Genomic DNA, 16,660 nt, shown 5'->3' with positions numbered 1-16,660 from the left:
GATTCTGTCTCTCTCTTGCACCCTCTCTCTCTCTCAAAGCAAAAACAAACCGAACAGAAAATCTCAGACAAACCAAACCCAGTGGATCACCCCAACTGCATCCCTGATGCTTTGCAGAGTCTAGTCCGAGGTAAGATCAATTCACGTTTGTTGACAGAATGGCGAGCAGGAGATTTACGTACGTTTCCTAAAGGGATGGATGAAGTTCGTCATCAAGGAGTTAATAATCCAAACCATGAGCCAGACTTGTAGAAGCCTCTGGAAGCCCTTGACCCCATTCCATTCTGGCCCAAGCTCCAAGGTCCGGTAACAATCATAGCGTTCCTGCTCTCCAGCCAGGGCCCAGATTCAAGTTCAGGATCCAGGCCCACCCTCCTGTCTGCACAGAAAGGGAGGTCAAGGCCGTGGGCAAACAGCCAGGACAGCAAGTCCCAAGACCTAATTCTTCTGGACCTCTAGGCCAGCCCACCCTGGGCAGCACTCAGCTGCCCCACCTCGGGGCCCCACGGCCTGATTCTTATCCCGTCCCAGCCCTGTTATCTGACCCCTCCATCCAGGACAGCGTATCTCCCTCTTTTGGTAGCCTACAGAACCAGAAACTCGAAAACGCTTCTCGGGTTTTATTTTTCTCCTTCTTTCACGTTTTCTTTTTTTTACTTTTTCTGGGCCAATCAACCCTCCAACCTTATCACGTTCTGAAAAAAGGGGCTAATCGTGTCCTCTGGCCAGGTGGAATGGCTTAAACTCGGTGTTGCAGGCACCCCTCAAACACTAAAGTCGGGCTTCTATTTCAAGCCTGTTGTAATGAGAATCGTATACTATGGGATCATCCGGGAGCGTCTTGTTCGCCTGGCATTGCTCTTCTGTGATCCACCCTTTCGTGGCAGGTAGCCGGACCGTGTTCCTTTTTACTGCCGTGTGTTATTCCACGGTGCGACGGAACTTCCCCTCACGTGGCTCTTTTACCGTAAAGGACATCTGGCTACATTTCGGCTTTTTCACTCTAATGGTGTTATTATATGAGCATACGCATATCCTCACATACCTATCGTGACAGATTCACCAGGAAGTAGAGGATATATACATACACCCTGATTTTTGTGGAGTCTATCATCCCAAAGCGGAAAAGAAGATTAGAGGCGGTCTCACGCCACTTCGGCAAACACTGCCAAGTGGTCTTCCAAAGCGGCCGAGCTAATTCACGCTCCTGCCGGCAGTGTATGAGGGTCCTCGGCCCCCCTTTTGTTTATTTTTTTTTAAGTTTTACTTATTTTGAGAGAGAGCGCGCGAGGAGAGGAGGGGCAGAGGGACAGAGAGAGAATCCCAAGCAGGCTCCACGCTGTCCGCACAGAGCCCGATGCGGGGCTCGAACTCCCAGACGGTGAGATCGTGACCTGAGCCGAAACCAAGCGTCGGATGCTTAACTGGCTGAGCCGCCCAGGCGCCCTCAGCCCTCCTTTTAAATTTCAGGGAATAACCACACCCTTTTGCTGCACCGTGTGGCAGGTTTGGAGTGTGAGCCCAGCAGGGGGGCTCGGGGGTGTTGTGACCCTCACCCAGAGCAGACAGTCCGGTAGAGGCAACACGGGGCAGTTTAAATCGTCACTCAGCGCTAGAATCACAGACCCTGAAGGACTGATCCAGAGTTTGGAGAGCTCATGGCAGGGAGATCTGACCCGGTCTAAGGGAGCCCCAGAGCAATTCTCAGAAGCAATGCTTCAGCCAAGACGCAAAGCAGGAGCTGCAATTAACCAGGTGAAGAAGGGTGGCGATGGGGAGGGAAGCATGCCGGCCAGATGACACAGCGTGTGCAAAGGCCCCGAGGTGGCGGAAGGGAACGAAGTCTTTTCAGGAGCGAGGGAAAAGAGGGCCAGGGAGGTGAAGAAATTTTCCTGAGGTGACACAGCATGTTAGCAGCAGAGCTGGGTCTAGACTCCGCAGCTAAGGGGTCCTTACACCCATCGGTTTGGTGTATATGCCCAACTGATTCCCTAAGGAGGTAGACCCCCTCTCCGAAGAGCCACGACCTCTGGATGCACACAGGCTGGAGTTCAAATTCAGCTCTGCGTGCCCTCACTCTGTGACCTCGGCGAATCCTCTCACTGCTCAGAGCCTCAGTTTCCACACCCGTACAAAAGGTGATCGTGACGGTAAAGCCGCAAGCCTCAGGCTGCTGTGAGCAGAAAAGGGCGTCTGTGCTGGGAAAGGGCCTGGTATGTAGTATATGCAGTATGTTTATTAGTATATGCAAACTAATGCAGAAGGAGCAGAACCAGCTCCCAGGAGAAGCTGAGCTTTGCCGAGTACCTACTCTGCGCCTGACCCCTCCTCAGGAGGCAGGAGCTCCGAGGATCCCCGTCACCGAAGAGCACACAGAGACTCAGAGAGGCAAAGTGACCTGCCCTCAGTCACACAGCAGACAGTGGGAGCCAGGATTGAATCCTCCCTCACCTGGAGGGACGGCGGTTGAATTACCTTCTCAGCCTCTGCAGGGGAAGGTTGATACCAGGAACTCAACAGTGTGAAGCAGGAAATCAGAGAGAACGCTAATAATCTCGGGCAGCAAAATGAACCGCGTCTAAGCGGCTGTTCTCACAGAATTCCATCCACAGAGCCTGTTACAAACGGTGCAGCTCACAGTGTAAAGGTCCCCCTGTGACCATCCAAGAGGATGCTGAACGTGCATGACCCCGGTTTCCAGAACACTGAGCCGGGTGTGTCTTCTGAGGTCATCCACAACACAAGCTCTCTACGGTTCAGGCAGGACAGGCTCCGTGTCCCCTTCGCTGGGGACACCTGACTTTACAGCACTGGTCCAAATACACCCACGGACATGCTTGTTTGGTCTGTCCTGTGTGTTACAATCAGTATTTCCTACTATATGAAGGGACCATGAATTTGACTAAAAACTTGTATGTTTCTAATAACTTCACAAGTAGCGTTTTAAAATCTAGGACAGTGTGCTTTTTTTTAAATTTTTTTAAATGTTTATATATTTTTGAGAGACAGAGCACAAGCAGGGGAGACACAGAATCCAAAGCAGACTCCAGGCTCTGAGCTGTCAGCACAGAGTCAGACACAGGGCTTGAACTCACGAACTGCAAGATCATGACCTGAGCCAAAGTCGGATGCTTAACCGACTGAGCCACCCAAGCGCCCCTCTGCTGCTTTCTTAGTGTGAGGAGGGATGGCGGGGGGGGGGGGGGGGGGGGGCAGGAAACTTCTTTGTTTGCATATACTAATAAACGTGAAAATTATGTTTAAAAAAAAACAAAAAATAAAATAAAATAGAAACATCTGAATTTGGTGGCCAACATTTACAACTGGGTGAATCTTGCGTAAAGCCTCGGAATCCTCTGGGCGCCTGGGTGGCTCAGTCGGTTAAGCATCCGACTCTTGATTTTGGCTCGGGTCATGACCTCACGGTTCATGGGTTCAAGCCCCACATCGGGCTCTGCGCTGACAGTGTGGAGCCTGCTTGGGATTCTCTCTCTCCCTCTCTCTCTGCCCCTCCTCTGCTCTCTCTCTCTCTCTCAAAAAGTAAACAAACTTAAACAAACACAAACGTTGGAATTCTCTTGGAAAAAACAGTGGAGAACAGGTGGCCACCCAGGGCTCCGCACTCCCCTGCGACAGTGGGCTGGGACTAGAAGCAAGAGCCTCTGAGGACGAGGCAGCTGGTCTCTGCTTCACTACTGTCCCTCTGCTCTGTCTCCTTCCCATGGGACCCCCCCTGCCCCTGAAGGGGTCTGCATATGCGACCCCTCCCCACCTCCCCTGAGCCATCACAGCTTTTGGCTGGTCAAGTGACACAAGAGGGGAACCTGTTATGGACAGTGGCTTTCAGAGCTGGAAGGGAAGGGACAGGTCCAAGGCTCGCAGCAGTCAAGGGGACGTCCAGGCCGAGTCTCCTGGGCAGGGGTGTCCCCATCACCCTAACTACTTGCAGAGCACCCCCCCCCGCCCCCACCCCACAGCTTCTAGAATCCCGTGCCGGTGGCAATCATCGCCATGGCAATACTAACGCGAGTCAGCACATAGCGAGGACCTCGCGTGCTTGAACTCATTTCAGCGTCCCAGCAACTGGTGACAAGCAGACGGCCTACCAAGAAGTCATTTTAGTCTGCCCAGCATTCACTTCCCCTTCTTCGGTTCCCCGGGGCCCCATTTTCCCTTCGGGGACCCATCCCTCTCCCCCTGTTGGTCTTTGTGGCTTAGGAAGCAGCCAAGAGTATCTGCCCCACCCCCACAAGGCTCCAGGGGTCACGTGACTTAGATTGGGGCCAACTTACATGTCTCTGTTTCTTTGGCCATGGTGACTGGCCCCAGGAGGCCCCAGGGCTCAGTTCCAGCACTTGCTGGAACTGGGCTTGCAGCTGGCACCATGTAAACATGGAGACACTGATGGGCATTTGTGCCCAGAAGACAGCCAGAGCCTGCCTCGGTAGGAAGCGCACACAGAGAAAAGGAGAACCAAAAAACCGTGAGGGAGGGAGGGAGGGAGGGAGGGAGGAGGAAGAGAGAGAGAGAGAGAGAGAGAGAGAGAGAGAGAGAGAGAGCGCAAGCGAGAGAGCTGTGACACAGTTGAGCCCCTGGACCCAGCCACACCTGAAGCTAACCTGCTAGTTACACGAGCCCAGATGTTCCCTTGCGTGCCTCAGGATAAGAATGTAGTGACGTTTCAGATGAATCTTCTGTCTCTTACGACCAAAAGAATCCTGGTAAGTATAAACACTAAGGTCATTTCCATTTTACATGAGTGACCAATTGCAGGCTAAGGGGGTTGACGTAAATTACCCAAGGCCACACAGCTGTGAACTGCTAACAATGAATTTGAGCAAGATTTTGCCCTAAACCTAAAGCACTTAGGTCAGAAATCTCATGGGTCTCTTACGGCCGTCCCCGCGCCGCTCGGAGCCCCGAGTTAAGGATTTTAGGGACAGTGTATGTGCAGAGCTGCTGGGAAACTGTGGTGTGTTGGGAAGGCCAGGAAGGGAGGGGCGGTGGCAGCATGATGAAATATATAATTATTATTTAAATCAGTTCAGATGCCATAAGGAGGAAAATCAAAGCTTTCCGTGGCATTTCCCCAGTGCCATTTTTAATTCTCTCTTATCGAGACACGGCTGGGATCTGGTTTTCAAAAAGAAAAAACTCCTTTAATTAAAAAAAAAAAAAAAAAAACAAATTCTCTAATAAAAGTTAAAATAGCCTATAGGCCATCAGGTGACAATGGAAGGAAGACGGGGCATTTCTGCAACTTAAAGCAGATTAAAAAACTAATTTGTTGACTCTTTTTTCCGAAGCTCACCTCTCCCTTAGAAGGCTGTGTGTTTTGCATAACGAGGCTGAAATCCTGAAATCACTGCCGTCCGCTCGGCTCCCTCTTTGTTGGGATTTCAACGGGCTCCCACCTCACATGGGGGTGCGGGGTTTTTCTTGCGGCTCTGACCAGGATTTAATGCAATCATTTCACACTCTGCGCTTCAAATCTTTACAAGGCTCTCCACTGCTACAAGGATAAAGGACAAAACACATACGCAGTCCACAAGACCCTGAGAATTGTCCACTTTCATCGTGTACCAGCTCCTCCCCACCCTAAAAGCCCCGGCGTCCGTGTCCCTGGTTCACGCCAGTCTCCTTCCTACCCCAGGACCTTTGCACATGCCGCTTCCTCTGTCTTCCCATCCTTCGCCTGGTTAATCCTGCTCAGCCTTCGGATCCCAGCCCATTTTTCTCTTTCTCAAGGCAGCCTTCCTTTCAAAGGCCCTCATCTGTGCCTTGCCGGTGTCAGGCACCTTGCCTCCTGACAGTTACTTTGACTTGTAACCACATGCAGGACAGCGTCTTGTTTTTGTCTCCACTGTCTTCGCAGGGCTTGCATACAGCAAGTGCTCAAATAAAGACTTGTAGAGCAAACAAACGGGTGAACCCCGCCGGGGGTCGGCATGCCACGGATTCTCTCAACACCAGGACTGCCCTTTCCCACGTCCACGGCCCTGACCCATGTTCTCCCAGCTTGTCTCAAAATCTGCCCACACGTCCGCCTTTGGGTGTGCATGGCGCCCGAGGCAGGAGACCAGGCTGAGAAAGACTAGGGGCTCTAGGGTTGGATCCGCGTTTGAGTCCCGGTTCTGCCCCTCTAGCCTGTGCCTTGCTAGATTCGTTCTTGTTGGATGGTTTGCCAGCTGGAGTCACCTTCCAGGGCCTAGCACGGAACCAGGAAGCTCTCGTATGAGGTAGGCACCCAATAAAGGAACGCCGCATAAATGAACGGATGCCCAAATGTGCTTTCGAATGGAAGAGGATGCTCAAGTTCAAAGAGAAAAACTTCCAGGCGATGCCCCAGCTGGTCTCAGGAAGATGCAGCCAATGGCAGCCTCCTTTCCCCTACGGGTCCTGAACAGAGGCCCAGGGATACTTTAATGCCAGGAGACACCTAAGCTACGCCCACGTGAGCAAACGACTTGTCTTTCTGGCTTAGATGATCACACCGTGTACTTACTGGCCACCGGGCGTGATCTCGCCGAATCCCCGTAACAACGCATCCCAGCTGGCAGGATCGTTCCCATTTCAAAGATGGGGAGACGGAGGCACGGTGCGCTCAAGCAACTTGCCAAAGATCGCCCAGCAGGTAACTGGCAGAGCTGAGAACGGAACGCAAGCCTGTTCAACCGTGCAGACCAAGGTCTTGGTCCCTGCTCCAAAATCAGACCGGAGTGAGGCAGGCCACTGGACACGGGTGTAGAAGGTGCTGCTGTCGTTCTCTGGGGCCGTGGCATCGACTAGGCTGGCTCATCACCCAACTCCATCCCAGTGTCTTGTGCTGGAGGGCCTTTCTGCACGCGAACCAGCGGACAGCCAGAACCCCGCCTCGTAGTGCCCCCGCCAGCCTGCTTTCTGCAGGCGGCTGGCTCCCGAATGAGATACACGCGACGGAAGCAAACGTCCCAAGTCGCACGCCGAGCACAGACAGAGGTGCTCTGGTTTTTCAGCAGCAGCGTTAGCCCGTTTGCAGCTGCACACCACCCCCCCCCCCTTTTACAGATGAGAACACTGAGGCCAGAGATGGAACCGCTCACTGGCTGTTGTGAAGAGACCGGCACGGGAACACCCAGATTTGCCTGGGTGTTTCAAAGAGTGTTTATTTCCTGAGCTCCCACCATGTGCCAGATACTCTCCTAGGTACGGGAAGATGTCACTCACTCAACACCGTAAGAAACGAAGTGTTCCGTCTCAGAGAATTTTCAGACACCTGAAGCATCGCACACAGAAACATGTTATCAGTTAACCACGGGGACTGAAGTATTTTATACAATGAATGATGCTTCACCCTTCGCTCTGCCAACCGAATGGGGCTCACTGGTCCTTAACGCCATCGCAGAAGCCAGCACCTTTGCTGTTCTCCGATAGGGCACACGGTGTGACACTGAGCGGGAGAGAAGAGGACAGAAGGGGACAGAGGATTCCAAGCGGGTTCCAGACTCTGGGCTGACAGCAGCGAGCCTGACGCGAGGCTCGATCTCACAAACGGCGAGATCATGACCTGAGCCCAAGTCGGATGCTTAACCGACCGAGCCACCCTGGCGCCCCTTCATGCTCATTTTTATAATCTCTTCATCTGTACCTTGTTCTCAGGCTGCCAGCTGTCACTCCTGGCTGCGGTCACCATGTTTTCTCTACCCACCCACACATGTCCAATCTGCTCCCTCTAGAGGCTACAAGTCTGGGAAATCAGGTCACCGAGCTCATCAGAATGGTGTGCAAAGTATGAGTAAATAGTCTCTGAGCGAGAAATGCTGGCTCTTTCCTGATACAGACACTGTGGCAATTGAATGGGATGCCTTTCTTGTTCTATTTTTTTATATAGCAGAGTTTCCAGGAAATACGGCCGCAGTCATTACGGTGTTATGCTTAAAAGCTTTTTGAGAATGAAAGCAAGTCCGATGGTTCCAGAGGTTCTGGATTTTCTCTCTGTCCCACAGGATGGGCATTCAAACAAACGACAAAGAACCCAGGCCATTCGCTCGTCAATGGACACCTTGTGCAGGGAGACATCAGGGCCATCCCGGCACAGTAGGGCTCACCTTTGGGACAATCTAAGAGAAGGAGAAACACGAATGGTCTGCCATCTCCAGAAACTACATGGTTCATCATGGCAAACGTCGTGTGGCCCCAGCTTCCTGGAGGTCCAGGGGCTGTGAATCTGCCAATGCACACAGTCCTAGCGCCTCAGGTCCATGTGAGTCACCTGCCCTTCAGTGTCCTGGGGGGGGGGGGTGACCCTCTGGCCATGCACGGTCACTCACTCCCACCCAGACCGCAGCCTTGCCCACAGACCTGCGCTGGCCATCATCAGGCCTGTGAGAACGGGGCCCAGTCTGGCTCGTGACACGCCCACGTTAATAAATCACAGGGAAGAGAAAGCAGCCTGCCTCTGAGGGGTTCCTGAAATAGCTCATCGCCTCCACCTGGGAAAGCCAGTGGCCACACAGCAGAGGGGGGACACAGGAGAGGCCGGGCACACAGGTTTTGGGGTCAGTCAGACCTGGGCTCAAACCCCAGCTCTGCCCCTTACTGGCTGTGTGACCCTGCTAAGCGAACGAACCTCTCTGAGCCTCCGTGTTCTCACCTGAAGAGACAGGGGTCCTTTAACTCACAGGACTGACTGTCACAAGGACTCAGTCAGAGAACAGCAGTGAAGCTCTGATTCACCCTACAAACGGAGGCCAGGAGGATGATTCCCATTAGCATCACCATCATTATTCTCATCCTCAGGAGGGTCCGCAGAACAGGATCCTGCGGGACAACCCTGGAGCAGAGGCACAGATCTTAAGACTCTGGGGCTATGCCGCCTACGAGAAAGAAAATGGGACCATCAAAGGCCTTACTGGTAAAGTCCTTAGCAATTACGTTATCATTCCTCTCCCATTCTCCAGATGGAAAAACCAAGGCCCAGAAAGGGGAAGACTTGCTCAAGGCCACAAAGTCAAAGGGTGGCAGAGTGGGCACCCAGATCCTTCACTTCCCATCCGGAGGCCCTTCTCGTCACCTGCACTCGCGAGGCTACACAGAGAATTTAAAGGAATCAGCAACCTTAACAATATACCTGGGAGCTGTGCTAGAAACTTGAACACCTGGACGTGAGAAGCACACGGGGCCGGGCCCTCCTGCCGCCTAGGACTCCAGGATGCATCTGTTGGAGTTGGAGGTGAGAAGAGCACCCAGCTATACTCCAGTCGCCAGGTGTTAAGACCCTAGTCACCTGCTTCCCACTGGCTGGATGGCCCTGGAGTGTCTTCCCTTCTCTGGGTCTACATCTCCCCATCTAAGAATTCTCCAAGCCGTAAACCTCTGGGGTTGCTACCCTCTTCCTGAGCCCCTGGAGGCAAGCCCCATGTACCACCTGATCCACAGTGATTCAGCCAAGTGCACTGACTTCTTGCCTCCCCACTCCTGGCTGACGCCCAGGACCCTGGCTGGGCTTTTTCGCTCGGAGGTCGGCAATTTTTTTTCCTGTAAGGATCTGATACTAAATATCTCAGGCTGTGCAAGCCATATGGACTCTGTCACAACTACTCAACTCGGCAGTTATCGCCGGAAAGCAGTTATAGACAATGTATTAATGAATGGCTCACCTGTGCCCCAATAAAACTTTATTTATAAAAGCAGTCGGTGGATTGGAGTTGGCCTGTGTTTAGCAAGCTCTGTTCTAAATCGTTCCAAGTGGGGTCCAACGCCTCCTCTAAGACTAAGGTAAGTAGCTTTTCCTGGTTTGCATGGGATTCTTCTGGTTTGGGCACTAAATCCCGCCTCCTGAAATACCTCACAGTTTCAGACAAAGACGGTTATTACCCGTGACCCCTGGTTTCGGCTACCTCGGCATTGCTCTGGCTATGACATTCAACTGTCTCCTCCATAAAAAAGAAGAGGAGGAGAAAGAACATGAGGAAGAAAAGATACCGTTTATAGGGGTTTTCCACGCGCCAAGCACAGTGTGAAGGACTTAGTCAACATGACGACCTTTGATTTTTCAACAGCCAGATGGGAGGGCTGAAGCTGCTCCCAGGAAGAGGTCAAGACTAGGCTGGATCCCAGTCTCTTCTGCCTCCTTCCTCCTCTCCAAACTGTAGGCGCCTGAGGACAGAACTGGGGTCTCTCACCTCTGTATCTTCTGTGCCCAGCACAGAACAGGACAGTTGTAAGATTCTGAGCCAATACGGATTATCAGCAATCACTGATGCTGAGTGAATGAATGTGGGAATGAATGAATGAATGAATGAATGAATGAACAAATCATTCCTCGATCTAGACAGACCCTTCCCACTTCGATGACATGATTCATTCCTGCCTATCCAGCCTCCAGGTGCGTTAAACAGAAAAGGCCAAATGTATGCTATGCCGTCAGTCCTGCCGAAAATGCCTGCGGGCACTGGGGAGGCACTATGACATCATCGTCTTCAAACACGTGTCTCTGGGGGAGCCTGCTTGGCTTGGTCACTTAAGCGATCTGCCCTGAATGTCAGCTCCGGTCATGACCTCATGGTTCACAAGATCAAGCCCGGCATCGGGCCCTGCAATGACAGCACAGAGCCTGCTTAGGACTCTCTCTTTCCCTGTGTCTCTGCCCCTCCCCTGCTTGAGCTCTCGCTCCGTCTCAAAATAAATAAATACGCATGAAAAAGATTTTTGAAAAAATGGTCTATGACATCAGGGATCTGGGTGCAAATTCCCGGGATGCCTCTTCTGGGCTGTGAGATGGGGCAATCTGTGCTAGATTACAGGAGAAGACAATAACAGAAAACTACCTCCCAGGGCATTGGGGCATGATGTCTGGTCAGCACTTCCCAAAACATCATGCATCATCATCCTTATCACCGCTGAGGTGGAGATGAGCGGAAAGCAAGGTAGGAAGGGGGATATCCACGGTCAGAAGTACAGGTATTCATGACGCAGCGAAAGAGGAGGAAATACAGACTGCTGCTAACTGCATCGGTTAGCTACAACCACAGCAACGGTGCGTAACAAACAACCATAAAACCCCAGGAACGCGCAATAAAGAACATTGACCTCGCTAACCCGCTTGTGGCCAGCAGGAAGGAGCTTGGCTGAGCTAGGCTCTTTATTGAGGTTTGGGCTCAGGGTGGTCGGACTTGTGTTCATCCTGGGGCCAGGCTGAGGGGCACCAGCGGCCTTGGGGGAGCTCTTCCCTTAGCCACGGCAGAAACGCACAAGGCGTTTGGAACGGACCTCGAGACCTAAGCTTGGAACGGACCCACAGTCACATCCACCTCCCGCTAATGACCAAAGTCAGTCACGTGGCCAAACCCAAAGTGAAGGAGCACCCTGAGGGAGAAAAATGGCAGAGCCTCACAGCTGAGGGCAGGGGTACAGGCCAGTGATGCTTCTATACCCCAATAACCAAACACCAGCCAAAGCTCGGAAAGGGGGCCCGACGCCGGCCCTGCCCTCCTCACCGGCTTCCTGTCCGGCCCCTGCCTATCAGCATGTGGTCAAAATCTGGAAGAGACCCCAAGCGCTCAACACTTACAGTCCTCGGGGACCCCATCGCCATCTTCCCAACATCTGGACCTGCTCCGGGGAGCCATTAATCTCAGGCAATTTCTTTCCTCACTTGATTTGTTTATTTAAGGAAAACAAGTTGCTCCTAATTAGAAACACTGCTGTCGAGACGTTCAGTGCATCCTAGGCTGCCTATTTTCAGACCTTCTGCCTAAAATTATACCTGCGCTCTTAACATCTGTGAGTTTTTCAGCAACCGTCCTGAGCGCGGGCTTTGGGTGAGAGAGACCCGAGGTGCCAGGGCGGGGTGGGGGGGGGGCGGTACAGGGACTTCAGAGCAGAGGCACTTGAAAAACTGCACACATAACGTCACGACAACCTGCTCGGAGCTGGCACAGATCACTGAAGCAACACCTGGTGGGTGCGCAGCACAACACAGTCCCAACCTGGGGGGGGGGGGGGCAGGGCGAAGAGTGGTTTTATTGTTTTTTTACTGTTTTATTTCTTTTTGAGAGACAGAGCGTGAGCAGGGGAGGGGCAGAGAGAGAGAGAGACACAGAATCAGAAGCGGGCTCCAGGCTCCGAGCTGTCGGCCCAGAGCCCGACGCAGGGCTCGAACCCACGGACCGTGAGATCACGACCTGAGCCGAAGTTGGACGCTCAACCGACTGAGCCCCCAGGCTCCCACAAAGGGCAATTTCAAAGGTTCAGAGACATCTTCTGTTGAGAAGCTCTTGGTAGTGCTTACACCCCCCCCCCCACACCCTTGTGGACACTCAGACATACCTACAGAGATGCACATGCTCAGAACACACACACACACACACACACACTATACACGCAGAAATCCTACCACCCCCACAGACAGGAAAATACACCCCAGGCACACACACACTCAGAAACTCACTCATACACAGCAGATGTGTGCAAAAGGTACACCGCAACCCCCAAACACACGTTCAGAGACACCTGCACACGGACACACGCTCAAATGGACGCTGCAACAAATACACCAGTACCGACCCTCAGAAACACACACGTACACGCAGAGATACAATCGAGCGTGCAATGCCACACACAGGCGCACACGCCCTCAGAGATACACGCATATACACACGGGGATGCACAAAAAGTTTACCCTGCCACACACACAGGCAGACACCCACAGAAACAGACACAGACGAGCTCACAGAGGTTGCACCCCAACAACCAGGTCCACACACGTACACAGAGTCGGGCAAGTGTGCAACGCTGTATACACATGTGCACAGACACAAAGGCACGCTGGAAGACGTGCAGGCTCTAGGCGCATACCACAAGTCCACACCACATCCTTGCACACGCGTGCAGGCGCTCACAAACGCCCCCACACACAGGTGCAGGCAGCTCGCACAGCTGCTAAAGCACGTCGCACTCAGGCAGACCCGCCTGGCCTCTCCGACACACGCATCGCCACACAGACCCGCCAGACCCACGTGTGCAGCCGAGCGGCCGGGCACCTGCCCGGTCACAGACACACGTCCAACGCGCATACACCCAACGGCTGCACGCTCCCAAGTGTGCACACACACCCACGCCTGCTCTGACTCACACAGGCACCCATTCCCTCACAGGCACGTGCACACACACACACACACACACACACTCGTAAATCCACGGACACGCAATCTCACAAGTACACACCCAGCCTGACACTATTCACGTGCGCACACACACGTAAGATTTCTACGTAAGTCAGACTCCCGTGAGCCCATGTGCACAAACCTTCGTGAGAACGCACTCGTTTACACACGCGCTCACACACAGCATCGACACACACACACCCACGTCCTACTCTGCCAAGAAAACAAAGTGCTCATTAGAGTCCTAAAAGTCAAGGCCACGGACTGAGCGAGCTCCCCGCAGAACTGCCTCTGCCCGAGTCCCTACCGCACGCCCACGAACTCACTCCGGGGCGGCCGAGGTGAGGTCTGCCTTCCCCACCAGTGGGCTCAGCATGGACCCAGGGGAGCCCTAGCGTGGGGAAGGACACAGATGTCCCAAGCCTCGGAACCAACTCAGAGAGAAAGAAGACTGACCAACCTACTGCCTTTCTCCGCAATCTCAGAAACCCTTCTCCCTTATCCCCCACCCTCCCCCCCCCCCCACGCACACACAGCACCTTCCCTGGCGCAGCTGTTCCTGTAGGGAACAGCAGCTTCGCCTGTTCCAACAGCCTCAGCAGACCGGGTGCCTGACATCCAGACCCCCTGAACTTCCTGGCCCCGGGTCCCTACACAGCCGCAAAGTTGAAGCCATGGAGACAGCTTACCTCCACCTTCTGTCGTCATGGCGACGCAGCAGCTGGGTGCAGGCATCCCTCCCAGACCTCCCCGAGCTCCCCTCTAGGAGCTGCTGGCCCAGCGGAGCTCTTATGAGGAAGCAGTAAGGGGGTGGGGATTGCAGGTGTCAGCTGATTGGAGAGAACAAGGGTCCTGCCCCCCCCCCCCCAGTCGCCATCACCTGCCGCTCAGGTGGGACAGGGACAGCCTCCCCGGGGGAAAACGGCACCCGCGTGCTCACACACGAGACCTGAAAACAGACAGCCCTGCTGCTGCCTGCCCGTGTCCGTGGAGCCCCAGTCCTCACCAGACTCTACAGTAAGCACTTTCCACGCACCATGTCGGTCCCCCACCCACACCCTTCCTAACAGGAACAGGGAACTCCCCGCCGTACAGACGGCCGAGGTTCGGAGGGCGAAGCAACTGGACGCACTCAGACGCCTCTTACACACCGAACTACGTTACGGGGTTTTGAAAACCTCATCCCTGATGAGCGCTCAGGGCCGAAGAGTGTCTGCACTAGGACCTCCGAGGACACGTGAAATCTCTCCATCTTGCAGAGGTGGCAACCGGAGCCCAGGGAAGTCTAGCGATTTGCCCAAAGTCACACAGCAAACTGACTGCAGTCTGGCAGCTCCGTCTTCTGACCCACAGACGAGGCTGCCCTGGGCCAGCGAGCACCAGCCTCTGACCTCAGGTCTCCGCAGCCCAGGGAGGCAGCTCCTAGCAGGGTCCCAGGTCAGAATCCTAAGCAAGAACAGAAGGTCCTGAGACCCCTACCTCAAGAACAGTCCCAGAATCGCACAGCGATGCCATTCCCCGGAGGCAGAGGCCCAGCCCAAGCAGGACCAGCGAACTATTTCCACCCTTCAGGTCACAGTCAGAAGCACTTCTACCACCTGCCTTACCGACCAAACAGTCCATCGAGATGACCCGAGCCCTAGGCTGTAGCCCCGGCTAAGAAGCACGATGCATCTAGAAGGCTGCGACCACTGGGGTGGCTCCAAAATGATCCTCAGAGACCAGGTGGCCTCTGTAGACCATGCATCTCGTTAGGAGGAAGAATAATCTGGCCGAACTCATGAGCTATGTGCCGGGCTCGGCAGAGCCTCGAAGGATCTAGATTGTGGGGGGACTACCCACTTCCCCAGAGCCACAGACGACGATGCCAGGAGCCTCTACCCAGCTGTCCATTCCAGCCCCTTTTCCACACAAAGTTGGTCCCTCCCCAGGCTCTGAATGGTCTCATTGAGCGGCCCAGGTAACTTCCGCCAAGTCTTTTGCTCATCTAAGGAGCTGCAGTTAATGGGAGGTGATCCCCACCTCTCCTAGGGTGTCCGCCAAGGAGATGAGTTCCTTCCTGGGATGACACTTGGGGCCGTGGGATTCTGACTGCGTGGGTCCCCCGTCCCCAGTCCTCTCCTCGCCTCCTGACACACACAGGGCAGGAATGGACAGAAGCAAGCCTGCAAAGCACTCACACAAAGCCCGTCCCCTGGGCAGCGCTGGATGCCGGCTCCAGACGCCAGGAAACCGCATGCACCCCAGCATCACCGCAACGAGCACCTCGTAAAGCCAAACTGGAAACATGACCAGCTCCTTCTCCCTCGGAACTCTGAACTGGCCAAGAAAGGGGGGTAATTCGTGAATTAAATTAAAGGGGCCCACCGCCTTCCCCGTGGCCCAGCTGAGCCTGAGAAGCCTCGAGTGCCTGCCTGCCTGCCTTTGGGGACCCATTGGGATGCCCGCAGGAAGGCCGCCCGGATGAGCCGGAATGTCCCACCCTCTGCCAGAGGAGAGAAAGTTTGTCATTTACCAACGCTGGGTTGTCACCACTCGCTCGGCTTTTCCCTACACACCTGACTCCGGGCGCCGAGCCCCCAGCCTGCGGGGAAGCGGCAGGACCTGGAAGCCCGGTCTTGGGGGCAGCAGGAATCGTTTCGCATCAGCTCGGCGCCCCGCTCCCCTCCGGAGCCCTCCCGCCCGGTCGGGGCGCCTCAGCCCTTACCTGGGGTCGCGGCCACTTGCAAACTCTGCCAGCGGAGCCCAGCAGGCGCCGGGGTCTCCCTCCGCGGCTCGCGCGTCCCGCTCGGCGCGCCCGCTCCGTGGGCGCCTTCCCGGCTGCCAGCTGCTGCAGTGGCATCAGGGAAAGCCGAGTCCGGATTTCCTCGCTGGCCGCCGAGCCCGCTCCGGCCGGGGCCCCGGGGGGCGGGGGGGCTAGCTCTCCGGGGCCGGCGCGAGGGGCGTCCTGCGCGCCGCCAGCGGGAAAGTGGAAGAGTGTGCGTCCTGGATTGCAGCAGCGGCGACAGCGGCGGCCGGGGGACGAGGAGGCGGTGGCGACGCCAGCCGGCGAGCCGGGGAGGCGGGCGGGCGGCGGCGCGAAGTGGAAGCCGGGCTCCCGCGAGCCTGGCGCCCGGGCGGGCGGGCGGCACTGCGGGCGCCCCGCGCCGCTACGAGGCCCCGCGCGGGCACCCGGCCCGGGGAGGGCGAGCCCGGGGCGCGCCGGGCGCGGGCGGCGGCTGGGCGCGGGGCTCCGGCCGCCTCGCCTCCCGCTCGCCGCCTCGCGCGCTGCCTCGCTCGCCGCCCGGACTTCCCGTCTCCGGCCCGAGCTCCCCGCTCCGCCGCCGCCACCGCCGCCACCGCCGCCGCCGCCGCCGCCGCCAGCAGCGCGCCTCGACCGGGCGCGCTCCTCGCGCGGAGCCACAGCACCGCCGCCGCTTAACTCCTTGCGTGCCACCCGGTGTTCCCGCGGCCGCCAGGCCTCCCGGCCTCGGTCTGCCCGCCTGTAAAATGGGCTCGCAGACCCGCTTCCGGGG

The 16,660-nt window shown here is 55.5% G+C and overlaps 1 protein-coding gene across 4 annotated transcripts in view; it reads right to left on the bottom strand.

Moving 5' to 3' along the window:
* WSCD2 (WSC domain containing 2) overlaps positions 1-16,255 on the bottom strand; it is a 115,616-nt gene extending 99,361 nt beyond the window's left edge. For 3 of the 4 annotated variants that reach the window (XM_047828258.1, XM_047828260.1, XM_047828261.1), the window contains exon 1: positions 15,853-16,255. The gene's annotated coding sequence lies outside the window, so the exon portion shown is untranslated. Of the gene's footprint in view, positions 1-13,834; positions 13,946-15,852 lie in introns of those variants that run through there. The other variant, XM_047828259.1, reaches the window with a different exon arrangement.
* Between the last annotated feature and the right edge of the window lie 405 nt (positions 16,256-16,660).

The sequence above is a fragment of the Prionailurus viverrinus genome, chromosome D3 (assembly GCF_022837055.1).
Source record: "Prionailurus viverrinus isolate Anna chromosome D3, UM_Priviv_1.0, whole genome shotgun sequence".
NCBI lineage: Eukaryota > Metazoa > Chordata > Mammalia > Carnivora > Felidae > Prionailurus > Prionailurus viverrinus.
This window is presented reverse-complemented; position numbering and strand designations above follow the sequence as displayed.